The sequence below is a fragment of the Manacus candei genome, unplaced genomic scaffold (assembly GCF_025592945.1).
Source record: "Manacus candei isolate 608988 ecotype Guabito, Panama unplaced genomic scaffold, ASM2559294v1 h1tg000077l, whole genome shotgun sequence".
Lineage (NCBI taxonomy): Eukaryota > Metazoa > Chordata > Aves > Passeriformes > Pipridae > Manacus > Manacus candei.
In genome coordinates this window covers 5,408,523-5,420,439 of record NW_026138125.1, presented here as the reverse complement: position 1 = coordinate 5,420,439, position 11,917 = coordinate 5,408,523, and the positions used below count along the sequence as shown (strand labels likewise).

The window sequence follows — 11,917 nt, the reverse complement described above, 5'->3', positions numbered from 1 at the left end:
AGGAGTTACTGTGCTCACCGAGTCAAAATAGCCAGTAAGATGCATTAAAACCTGGCAGAGTCCTTACGTTCCTGTCCCATGATGTGCAGGCTGCATCTTCAGTGAGAGCCTGTGAACATTGGGTTGTCCAGTGCTCAGCTCTTTCAGCTGGAAGTATCTCAAATACTCTTTTAGTTTCATCCAAATGTATTAAAAATATGATGGAGAGGTATATGCACCTAAAATAGGCAGGGGAAAAGTTCAAGGCAACAGGCAGAAAGTAGGCTCATAGCAGAGCAGATAAGCACGTTGTTAATGTTTTGCTGTTTCAAACAAAGCAAGAATTGCAATCAAAAAATAAATGCAGTAGATTTAACACAGAGAAAAGCTTGCTAGAAAACACAAATACTTGACTGACTCAACCAAAAGCAGATGAGTGTCCAGGAGTACTGCTTTATGGATTAGTTTAAGGGGTAACTGATGCCCCTTTTACCCTCACTCATAACTAGTGTGACGTGATCGAACTTGCCATGGACATGACTGGACTCAGCATTGACCAGATAAAAGTATACAAAACACATCATAGAAATTAATTAAGAATGTAAAGTCTATCACTCCTCTTTCCTCTGTAGCTTAGTTTCTCTCTTTGTTTCCTTCTGGTTTTGGAGTTTCAGAGAATGTTTAAAATCCTTCCCTTACACACAGGACTACACATTGCATTTGACTTGTGTCATCTTACTTGTGTTGAAAGACCTCAACCTTCACAAAATAACCCAATTCCTCTTGCAAGCCCTTTTAGTTAGACAGTCCCTGTTGAGAGAGACCCAACAAGTGGAAAACTAGGGAGGATATATAAAAACATTGGCCACTGGCAAATTGAAACCTTAACCAAAGGTACCTGATGCAAACGCTATGTTTATAAAACCTGAATCCTATGGAGACCAGCCCCAAGCGTAAGCAGGAGAGCCCAGGACTGGCTATAAAAGAATTTTTACTGATGGTCAGGATCCTGTCATCTTGAGCTGAACAGACTTTATCATCCATTCCCTCACCAAGAGATCTTCTGGACCTGTTTCCATACCTGGTGCGGGTCTTCAATTCAGCCATGTGGGGCAGCAGCCTCATAAAAGTGGATACTGGTGTCCTTTCCACACACTCGTCCAATAATTATCCTAGGAAAGCACCAGTGAGGGAAGATGCTCCTTGTTGTGGTCTAACAATCTCTCCAAGGGTTCAAATATTGTTCCTTACCTATGATATAACGTAGCTTGGCATGTTTCCTCAAGCATGTGGTTCTCACTTCAATTCCAGAGCACTCCTCAGAAAAGTAAAACTGGGAAAAAAAAAAAAAAAACTAAATGGCTACAAACATGTAAAACGTACTTAAATAAACCAAAACAGCAAAGAACTTTTTTATCGCTAGCACAATAGAAAATTAAACACCAAACTTTAAACAAATCGTGCCATTCGTTTTTGCAGCAGCAAAAAGAGTTTATTATTTCACTATTTCATCTCACCTTGCGTCATTAAAATATAGGACACAAGTAGTAAAACACAAAGTAAATATGCACATATCTTTACACCATGTAGGGCAGTTATAAATCTTACTCCTTGATAACAGCTGTACTGCAGCAATCATTTGAGTAGTGCAGCTGCCACAACAATATCAAATTTTATAGTTAAAAAGCAGTCAAAACTTTAATGGTACAGTGGAGGTAGATATATACTGTGCTATAAATAAACATTATCTAATGAAGAAATGAAACATGTTTATTTTTCCTCGACATATCGTTCAATATCATATATCTTTGCTCCTGCAAGCTGCTATAATAGCAGCCATTATACTTCAGCATGTATAACAGCAAAGTCTGTAGTTGGGCTAATTATGCTGGATTTAAATGAGGGATGGGAGAACTTCAGACAATGTGGCCTTGCAAGCAAAGCTTTCATTTCAACAAAGCAGTATCTTACAATGTTATCGGAGTTCACATGTGCTGGCAGAGGTTCTGAAGAGTTTGGGAATGCAGTGAGAAACGAGTGGGTTTTCCCCTTGGACGATGACTTGTGCTGTGTTTGTGTGACAGGGTGTAATCGATCTGGGGAGCAGGAGACCATGAGAACTGATGCACTGGTTCAGACAAGTAGTCACTGCCACATTACTCAAAACCTCTGAGAGGACTCAAGAACACACGTGTCTACCAATGAGTGGCTCATCTCTGGCCCAGGGCAAAAACATGCCTCAAATATGGTTTCTATGAATTTACTGAGGTTTCTAGTGTGCTCCCAGCCTAGGGAAGTAGTGACAGAGCACTGATGGCACCTATGGAGATGTTCACATGCCTACTGCACAAGGAGTGAATGAGGGCATGAAGTGTGGAAGAGGTCTTTAAACAAGCTAGAAATGTCTAATTTTGAAGAGTTCATGGAACACAACACATCATGCTACATAAGGAAGGGCCACAAAACACCGTCTAACATCCAGGCATGTGTTTCTGTGTTTTCACTTGAGTCCAGGGTAAAGTTCTGAAGGACACCTCCCAGTCCCTTCTACCCATCACACTGCAAAGAGCTGTCTGCAAACCACCACTGGGTGCCCTTTGAATGGCACTGAAATGCTGGTGCACACCAAGGGCAGACCAAACACAGTCTGATCAGTGCCAGGGAGTCCATGGGACCACACCAGCCTCAATCTAAGAATAACCTCAAAAAATAAATGCAGTATATTTCAGGTCCTCAACAACAGCTGCTCTCTTCTTCACATCCATCCCCACTGCTCTCTAGAATCATTAAGGTTGGAAAAGAACTCTAAGATCATCAAGCACAACCATTAACCCAGTACTGCCAGGTCCACCACTAACTCAGATGTAACCTCAGACTACTATATAAAAGACCAAAACCCACAACTACAGTGTGTGACAAGATGAGAAAGAGAGATGGGAGTGACAAAACAAATATTCTGGGTTCCTGCAACACCAGGGAAACTGGAAAGTAAAATTCATGAACTCCATTCTCTTAAAAATCTTCCTTGGGAAGCTGTGATTGCATTCTTCGCATCATAAAAATGATGCTGGAAGCATCCCTGCCAGAAGGGAGATTACCAGCTTGCCTGGAGTTTGCCTCCTGTTCAGTGTGGTTTCCCCCGAAGGTGACACATGGACACCCTGGTGGGAATTGCAACAACCCAGGGAAGCTGATCCCTTGGAGACCAAATCCTTGACAAACAGCCTATTGCAGTTAAACTTTGTGCATGCCCACCATCAGAGATCATCAGGGTGCTTCTTCTTGCCATCAACAGCACATTTATCCAAAAAACCCCATGAGATGCTATAAAATAAACCCAACAGCTGTCAGCAGATGACAAATCCTAGATACCTTTTTGTCACATTGCAACCTATAGAATTTACTCCATGTTTACAAACAAATTGCTGCAAAAAAATTATTAAGTCCTGGCATTTAGAGAAGCTCCAGAAATTACTCACTCCTCTGGAATTCTGCATGACAAATTAAGACTCTGCTTTGACTCCTAATAAATGTAGCTAGAGCAGAGTTTCATAAACATTCTTGAGATTTCTTCTGTAACAACTTTATTTTGGCTCCCCACTTTTCCTGCTTAAACAAATGGAAAGGTTGGCTGATATTGTCAAAATACAGCACTTCTCATGAACCAGGAGTCATTTATTAATGTAATTTATTGAGCCTACATTGTAAAATGTAAAATCATATTTTTACTGGGGGACCAACAGACACTAAACAAACAAACAAACAAAATAAAAAAAAAAAAAACTCATTACCCCAAGCTAAGAATATTTTCTCCTAAAAGTCAAATTATTGCAATTGTGGATCTGTAAGTAAGATTATGTGCTTCCAGAAGCGGCCTTTCAGAGGCCAGCAGGGTAAGTTTTAATGAACCATGCACTGTTGGGTGAGAACAGAACAGATGTTTGCACAACCATCAGGTAGACCTTTGTTTATATAAATGCACCATAGTAGATAATACCTAATACCTTTCTCATGGCTTAAAACAACCTTCCCACTAAAAATACAAACAGGCTTTTCCCCAGTTGTGAACACGCTTAAAATCTAATTAACACACAGCTGACTGCATACCCACCAAACTGCTCACGCAGGGTCGGACCTGTCACCCAGCGTCACCTCTTTCATGACACAGCCTTAATCTCCTCCTTTGTCCTTATATTGCAGTTTTTGCTCTAAAGGTTTCTGCACTAAAAGAGTGGGAAGGTGAAGCCATAGTTCAATTCAATTTATTTTTATATTGCCTCTCATACAAAGTCTTTCAAAACTCTTTATAGTGAGAGATAACATAATCATATAATACTGGCTGAAATTCAGTGTGGTGACTTTTACACTCAGTGTAAAAGCTACATACCAGGAAAGTAAAATTTACAAAATTTAGAAACAGAGAGAGCATTAATAAATATATATTGGTTCTGCACTGTATGAGAAGAGGGAGGTACGTTCCTCTTATGGTACATTCATAGCCTTCCTTTAGGTCTGAGTTTCTCTCAGAGCTCTGCAGGTGCTCAGAGAGGCCTGTGTATGGAGGAGGGTAAGGGCAGTGGAGCACAGACTGTTGGGCACAGAAATAGGAGTCAGTTGTTCCCTCCCCAGTATGGAGAACCCAATTTCTGATCAGAAAATGAAAAAAATTCAGCCTATCTTGAGAAAGGAATGTAAAAGTGCACCGAGTCACCTATGCTCATATTCGGACAAACACAACACAGGAGTAGCCCCATAATCAGGGAGGGAAAGGTTTCTGCAATAAACAACAGGAAAAAGTAAAAACTATTTTTAGCAACACCATCACTATATTTAATTTAATTTTTTTATAAACACTCAGTGTCCAAAACATGATCCCAGAATAAGTATTACAATTATTGATAAGGACAAACCTGGAACCAGGTACACGCCTTGTATTGGCAGTACAGTACATGCAGCAGCCTGTACACGTGGACAGAGGCAGGAGTCAGAGAGTGGACTTCATTCACCCTCCTATACCCATCAGATCTAGAAAATAAGCACAGAAAAAGTGCCTCTTGGGCTTCTAAAGTAACTCTACCCCTATCTAAACAATGCTCACCCAGCTTATTTCCGTACAACCTCGAGCAGCATGAGAGAAAGATGATCCCCAAACCACCCGGATCATTAAATAAAGGGTGTTATAAATTCTGTGATATTGTAATTGTAAAAGTTTACTACGTCTTTGAGGCCCGTTGATTCAGAAGGCCACACATACAGAAGCCTGGTAAAAGAGCATCTAAGGAAATATTTGGGCAACAGCTAATATTTCTTCCTACCTATCTTCATGCCCACAGCACTCAACCCAAGTCACATCTTTATAACGCACAGTAAGAAAACACAATATATAGTAACTCATTTTCTGACCTTTTAATATTTCTGTCATTGATTGTCAGAAGTGAGGACGGCTCTCTATCCTAAGGTGATGGATTATTTAATTAACTATTGACCTTTTCAGTATCAGATGTTGACAATGAATGCGCTCCTGTGTAAGCTGCCTCCTCTGGATGCTGTTCAGTTCTCCATTGCATGTTGATCTGTCTCACATTCTGGTTTTAAGCCTAACATTTCTATTATTTCAATCTAAAAACATGACAAAGTCTTACGTTTAGTGATGAATACTTTTATGATCTACTGCTTTGAGTTTTCTTTTGAAGCGTATTTCTGGCAGAATTTATATGAATATTAACAGAATTAAGTTTTTCATAGATAAAATCATTTGTGCTGCTTACCTATGACCGAGGTTTCTGGTGTGCTTTCAGGACAACTTCTGCACCAAGAGGCAAAGAACCCAGCACAGAAAGGAAAAATTGCTCATAATCTGTTCACACGGGTCAAGAGACGTCCCAGCCTAAAAATTGTAAGAATCATTTGATATTATGCTTTGCCTTTGGGCCCAGCAAAGACTCCAGCCAGGAACATGACATTTATACTGAGCACCTTTAAAAATAAAGCATTTCACTACTTTCCCACAGGACATGCAACGTGAAGCCTTGTTTGCACACAAGCAAACTGACTTAAGACTTTTTCTCCCCCAAAATAAAGAGAAAGGATCCAACTCCTCATCCTGGGGACCCAGGATCCCAGTGCTTGGTTCTCAGCAATTACATATTCAGCTACAATCTTTTTATAAGCAAACAAGGTATTTTCCTTCACGAGCATGTTGTTGGAACCAAACACTGAGCAAATGATCCGTGCCTCCAGGTTGTCAGAGAGATTTACATGTGACTACACAGCAGTTTGGGTATTCCACGGTGATTTCTTGCCAGGACCGAGCGAGCTGAATAATCGAACGTATTCCTGGCAGAAAACATCCAGAATTTCCCCAGGAAAAAAGTTTGTAGCCTGGCACACCTTTGCAATAAGTATTCTCTGCTAATTTCATCTGTTCAATTGGAAAACACATATTTGCCAAACCAGGTACCAGATAGAAGTTTAGGGGGTTTTTTTCATGTACTAAACAGACATTCATATTTTTTCAAGGTGTTCCATTTCCTTAATTATTTTGGTAACTATATGACATAAAACCACTTCATAGGAACAATGCCCATAAAGAATACAGGCAGAGAATAAAAATTAACAAATTTCCAGAAGGTCTGTTTACAACAAATCGTGTTCCCCTTATTATATTTTTTTTATCATATTTTTTGTCTGTGAAATCATCAGCACACACAGCAGTAAATATTCCTGCAGCTCATGGATTTGGTAAGTGGTTTTAATCAGAAGTTTTCCCTTTGCATCAATCAGGTTTCCCCCGCAACCCGAGAGAAACCCCCACACATGTCACCGATATACCCAGATAGCAGAGTTATAAGTCTGATTTTTTGTGATGTTAATACAATATTATGATGGATATCTATTAGTGGGGAGAGTGGAGCAGCAGACAGACTCCGGCTCCTTTGACAGCGGCTGCTCTTTCTTCGTCAGTGTCATTCCGCGCCGGAATCGCGGGGAATGAGTGGATGTGACAGGAGAGGACCGCACCAATTATGGATGAAGGGATACTATCTACTCCCACTGGTTGATGTGATTTATTCGACGGTCCTTCTGCATTTACAGAGCAGCAGATTGTAGCTGCTTATGAAGTGACAAATAGTGCTCAATGACATTGACTGACTTGTCTGATCAATTTATCTTGTCTGAAAAGTAGCCGCGAATCGCTGTCCTCGTTGAGTGACGGCACGGGCAGTCCTGGTTCAACTTTACCCACGTGAAATCCCAGATACCATTAGAAAACCATTACAGATTATTCCCCTTAATCAAATAACGCTACAGTCCCATACAAAAAATGAAAAATAGAAACCTTTCCTATGGCTTGGCTTTGAAACGCACCTCACTTAAAGAGTGTTTTTCTTTCGAGACCGCGTCAGTGGAATGTTTTTATTGTTTTATATCTGATGTATTTTGGTGGAAAGGCAATGTATCTGATGGAGGGGAAACAAGTGGAGTTTTCTTGCAAAAACCAACAAAGCAACTTTTCGTGTTTCCTAGAAAAGTTGCTAACTGTCCCCATTTTATTGAGCCTTGAGTCATTAGATTAATTTTAAAATTCAGAGCTCCTGGAATCTGGTGATGATGTAATCCAGCTTTTATATTAAAATCAAGAAGAAAAAGAAAAAAGGAAATTCCTGGTCTTGTGGTCAGAGAGCAACTTGAAAATGTGACTTTAGTGAACACAATATGACCAAAATCCAAAACAAAATTGGAAGCCAACTTACAAATGCTGAAGGGTTTTGGTTTTGGTGGATTTTGAGAAGCGATCTTAGGACCACTGGAGCCTGGCAGGACTTTTTCACACTCAGGGTTGACAGCACAGGAATTTCTTAGAAGTTTGGCTCATTTTGATAGAGCTGTTGTGTTATTATCCTAATATTGAAAACTGTCAAACCCTCAGTGGCTGGAAGCCCTTCTGGCAGAGGGAGTTGTTAAATGGGAAGAGGTGGCAGAGCCAGGCTGTTGGGTGCCCTGGAATTCTCACTGCTTTCGAGAGCCTCAGTACAGCCCTTCTAGTAACACTGAAGTTCCATGATAAGGTGTTACTTGGCATGAGCAAAGACCTCACAATAATTTCTTTAAACAAACACTGAATTAAAAACCATTGAGAAACGATTAACAATTGTATTTTATCTCGCATTAGATTAGTATTTTTACAGGGTCATAATGTCGTGTCACACCTTATAAATAATACTTATGATATTTCTTATATGAGGCAGGCACAGGAGTTGCCTGTGAATGGTAATTCCATGTATAAATATATACAAACTTGTGAGGGAGTCCACACATACATATCAATATATATATGGTCGTAGCATGAATAAATCAATGTCTGCATGTGGGGGGTGCGTGTGTGCCGTTCATTATATATTACAATATTAAACTGTTATCCATGCACAAGTATATTTATGTATATATTTCAATTTATTAGAGCTAGGCAGGCCTTTACAGACTTAATAAAGAGCACCAGCATTATAAGCCAAGAACCATTTTTCCCTTTCTCTGTATTATTCAAATTTATTAAACAATATTTCACATTTGTTTGACACAATGTCAAACTTGGGACTCCTAAAGAACTGCTGCAGCTTTGGAACTGTTATGCTTTCTTGGACTTTAATCATTTTTGGCAAGGCTCCATTTCCTGTCAGAAAGTGAAACAGCTTAGGAATGTCATTTTCACGAAAGAAAACAGAGAGAATCCGAGAGGAAGTTCTCCTCCACTCCAGAGCCCCTAAGATACTCAAACACACTCGCAGGAGGGCTGGAATACATCAAACATTAGCAGAGGGAAAAGGACACACTTTTCCCACATTAAAATACATGGATAAAGTTGAACTTTTGCTAAAAATAGTTCCCATGACTAATCCTATTAAGTTTTTAAAAAATTGGGCCGTATCTCCCTTGAAGTCAAATTGTTTTTTAACTTCAGAATGACATTAGAAAAAGACTCTAAAGTGCCTTTGCTTAAGTCAAAGTCCCTGGAAGATTATTTTTTCTTCTCTGTTTTTTTTTTTTTAAGTGAGATATGAAAAATGAGGGCAGGAGCACGGATCACTCTTCTAAAAGGGCAATTTACCTATTGAAGAGGTAGGGAGTATCAGTCTGTCCCAGATCATCACTTATGATTTACGGCGTAAGAGAGAGGCTCCCTATGGAGGGAAGAGGTTCAAGGGAGCAGATTAAAACTAACCCTTCACTCTGCCTGCTCAGTGCCTACAGGAGCAGAGCACAGCAAAGGGCCAGAGTGGTATGAAGCCCTGCAACACTTTTGGGCAAGAAACACTTATTTTCTTCAATCAGAAGGCTGCTTACGTAAAAAAGCCCACCTTGACTACTTGTTGTGATGCAGAAACAAGTAATGGCCAGATGGATTTTGAGAACACAACCCACACCCCAGAAGGAAAAACACTGCACTAGGAAAGCTAGCAGTTCCCACCACATCTTGGCCACGTTGGCAGTAAATAGAACTAGGGACTTCTGACAACAACCAGATCCCTGCACAATTTATGAATCCTATTTGAAGCTCATCTGAGTGCTTTTCTATCAGACCAAACACTTTCCAAGGTTTACACCACCCTTGTTTGTCCTAACATCCTAGACAGAAATCCCAAGATATGGTAATAGCACAGTTTTTTCAGTGGGAGAGCAAAAGGAAGTTGGCTGCAAAGGAGGGTGAGAATCCATTCCTAAAGGAAAAGTCATTTGCAACAGGACACTGAGATAAAAAGGATGTTTGTCTCCTTCAAGGAATTTGACCTAAATCCAAACAACACTCATGCACAACAAGGAAAGGTAGATAGGTTCATCTATTGCACTTACCCTAGAATCAGGTTAAATACCAAGTGGTGGGATTTTAGAAGCCTTGCAAATATCTTAGCCCTGTTTGCTTTGGTTGCAAAATGTGCTTAAATCTGCGTGTTACAAACCCCAGTGGGGCACACGCTGCCCTGGGGACCAGATCAATGAGCCCAAGCTGAGAGGACATCACAGCACCACAGTCCACAGGACCCAAACACAGGAGTCCCAAAAGAGAGCATCTAGCTGGAAAAACCTGAGCAGAGTGTCACATGTCTTCAAGGAAAAGATGAAATCCTAAAGGGAGAAAAACATGACCAATACTTGTGCTATGAAAATCATGCATGCTTCTAGCTCAGTTGTGAGCAAGATCAAGATTTGATATCAAAGAATTGAGAAGGAAGTTGGATAAGGAAAAATAAAATAAAAACAAATTAATAACTCACTTCACAATAAATGTGTACTTTCTCTGGTTTGCTCGTGGATTTTTCTATGCACAGATGAGCACAGAGCACAAGGGGATGAGGAATGGAGGGGTCACGGGAGTTGTCTACTTCCATAAACCTTCACATGTCCCAGTTTAAATTCATCCTCCATGCGCCTCCTGTTCACCACTGAAGAGGGAATGAATGCAATAGCACAAAGATCATTTAAGTTTGCACAGGTAGATGCCCATGGTCATTCCCTGAGGGATGGGAGAGAGCAGAGTGTGTTACGGTAGGAAAACGACCCCTTTGCATGTGCTTTTTCCCTTCCGTCTTTTGGGCAGCGGGGTCAGGTACGATGGGGTGGTCCCAGCATGTTACACACACACCAGGGGACTGTAAAAACTCTCAGTGTCAGCCCACATCTGCTTTCCTTGAAGTCCTCCCCCCCCACACACTTCCATAGCAGCTGAGTGAGGTCAATACTGAAACACTTGTGAACACGTCGCTCCTTCCCACCCCCCCAAAACCCTTCTGGCAGCATTGTTTTCTTTTCTGCCCCCAGCTGAGCTTTCATGGTGCTCTCTGATGTTCCTGCAAGGGATAACTCATTCTCCCAGCCCAAACCTGTGCAATAGGTACCTCCACTCTTCCCATCACACTCCTGCCAGTCACCCCAACATTATCTTCTGCCTCGGATCAGATTCGCTGCTAAATCTCTAATTCCCAACCAGCACATGGCATTTGTTTGTTGTCAAAAGTATAACTTTGTGTTTGCACTTATAATAACGTCTTGTAGCAAGTTAGTCACCGAGGAACATTTCCAGTCATTTATTTTCCAGCACAGACTACAGGTTTCCATGGCTATATTCCACAGGAAAAAAAAAAAAAGAAAAAAAAATCCCAATTTCTTGTGTAGATGAAATACTTCAAAGTCTCAAACACTCAAGCCATCACTAACACATGCAATAATATAAACTGGAATGAATTTTCAGGATGTAGTAGGCTAAAACTCAGCTTTTGGAGCGGCAGGGTTGAAGTGCACTTTGACAACAGCCCTCCCCATCACCCCCCTCCCCACTCCAACTAATTCTTCCTTACCTCACCTTCTTCTCATGCTTGGCCCAGTCTCACAGCAGCTGGCAAACACCCATTGACACCAGAGTCCACGAATTTGTCCAAGCTACAGCTCAGTCTGCACTTCTGACCCATGTGCTCCCATCACCATAGTGTCGGTTTATACTGTAAACCCATGAAGTCAACTCATTACATGTTCCGCCAAAAATCTCTCCATTCCTCAGCACCCAATCTTCATTCCAGCTCATCTTTAACTTCACAGTACCATTTATACTTCCCTGCATGTTAAGGCAAGTATAGAATCATTTAGGTTGGAAAAGCCCTCTAAGATCACTGAGTACAACCTTTAAACTGTCACTGCCAAGCCCATCACTAACCCATGTCCCCAGGTGCCACATCTACCCACCTTTTAAATCCCTTCGGGGATGGAGGCTCAAACAGAATCTATGAAATGTTATTTGACAGATCATTGTTTAAAATTTTATTCGTATTATGGAAGGAGTCTTCTTTTGTAGGGGGGTGGCAGGGGGGGAATTTGGAGAGTGAAATCCATATCTGGAGCTATACACTTATTTTTCTGTAGTTAAATATATGTAAGGAAATCACCAAAC

The 11,917-nt window shown here is 40.8% G+C and overlaps 1 long non-coding RNA gene across 1 annotated transcript; it reads right to left on the bottom strand.

The window, feature by feature from the left end:
- Positions 1-993: 993 nt before the first annotated feature.
- LOC127481169 (uncharacterized) lies at positions 994-10,617 on the bottom strand. The gene is made up of 5 exons (XR_007908135.1): positions 10,251-10,617; positions 5,748-5,866; positions 4,890-5,004; positions 1,231-1,312; positions 994-1,151 (listed from the first exon to the last, which is right to left on the bottom strand). It is a non-coding gene; the product is annotated as an uncharacterized LOC127481169 (long non-coding RNA).
- Positions 10,618-11,917: the final 1,300 nt, after the last annotated feature.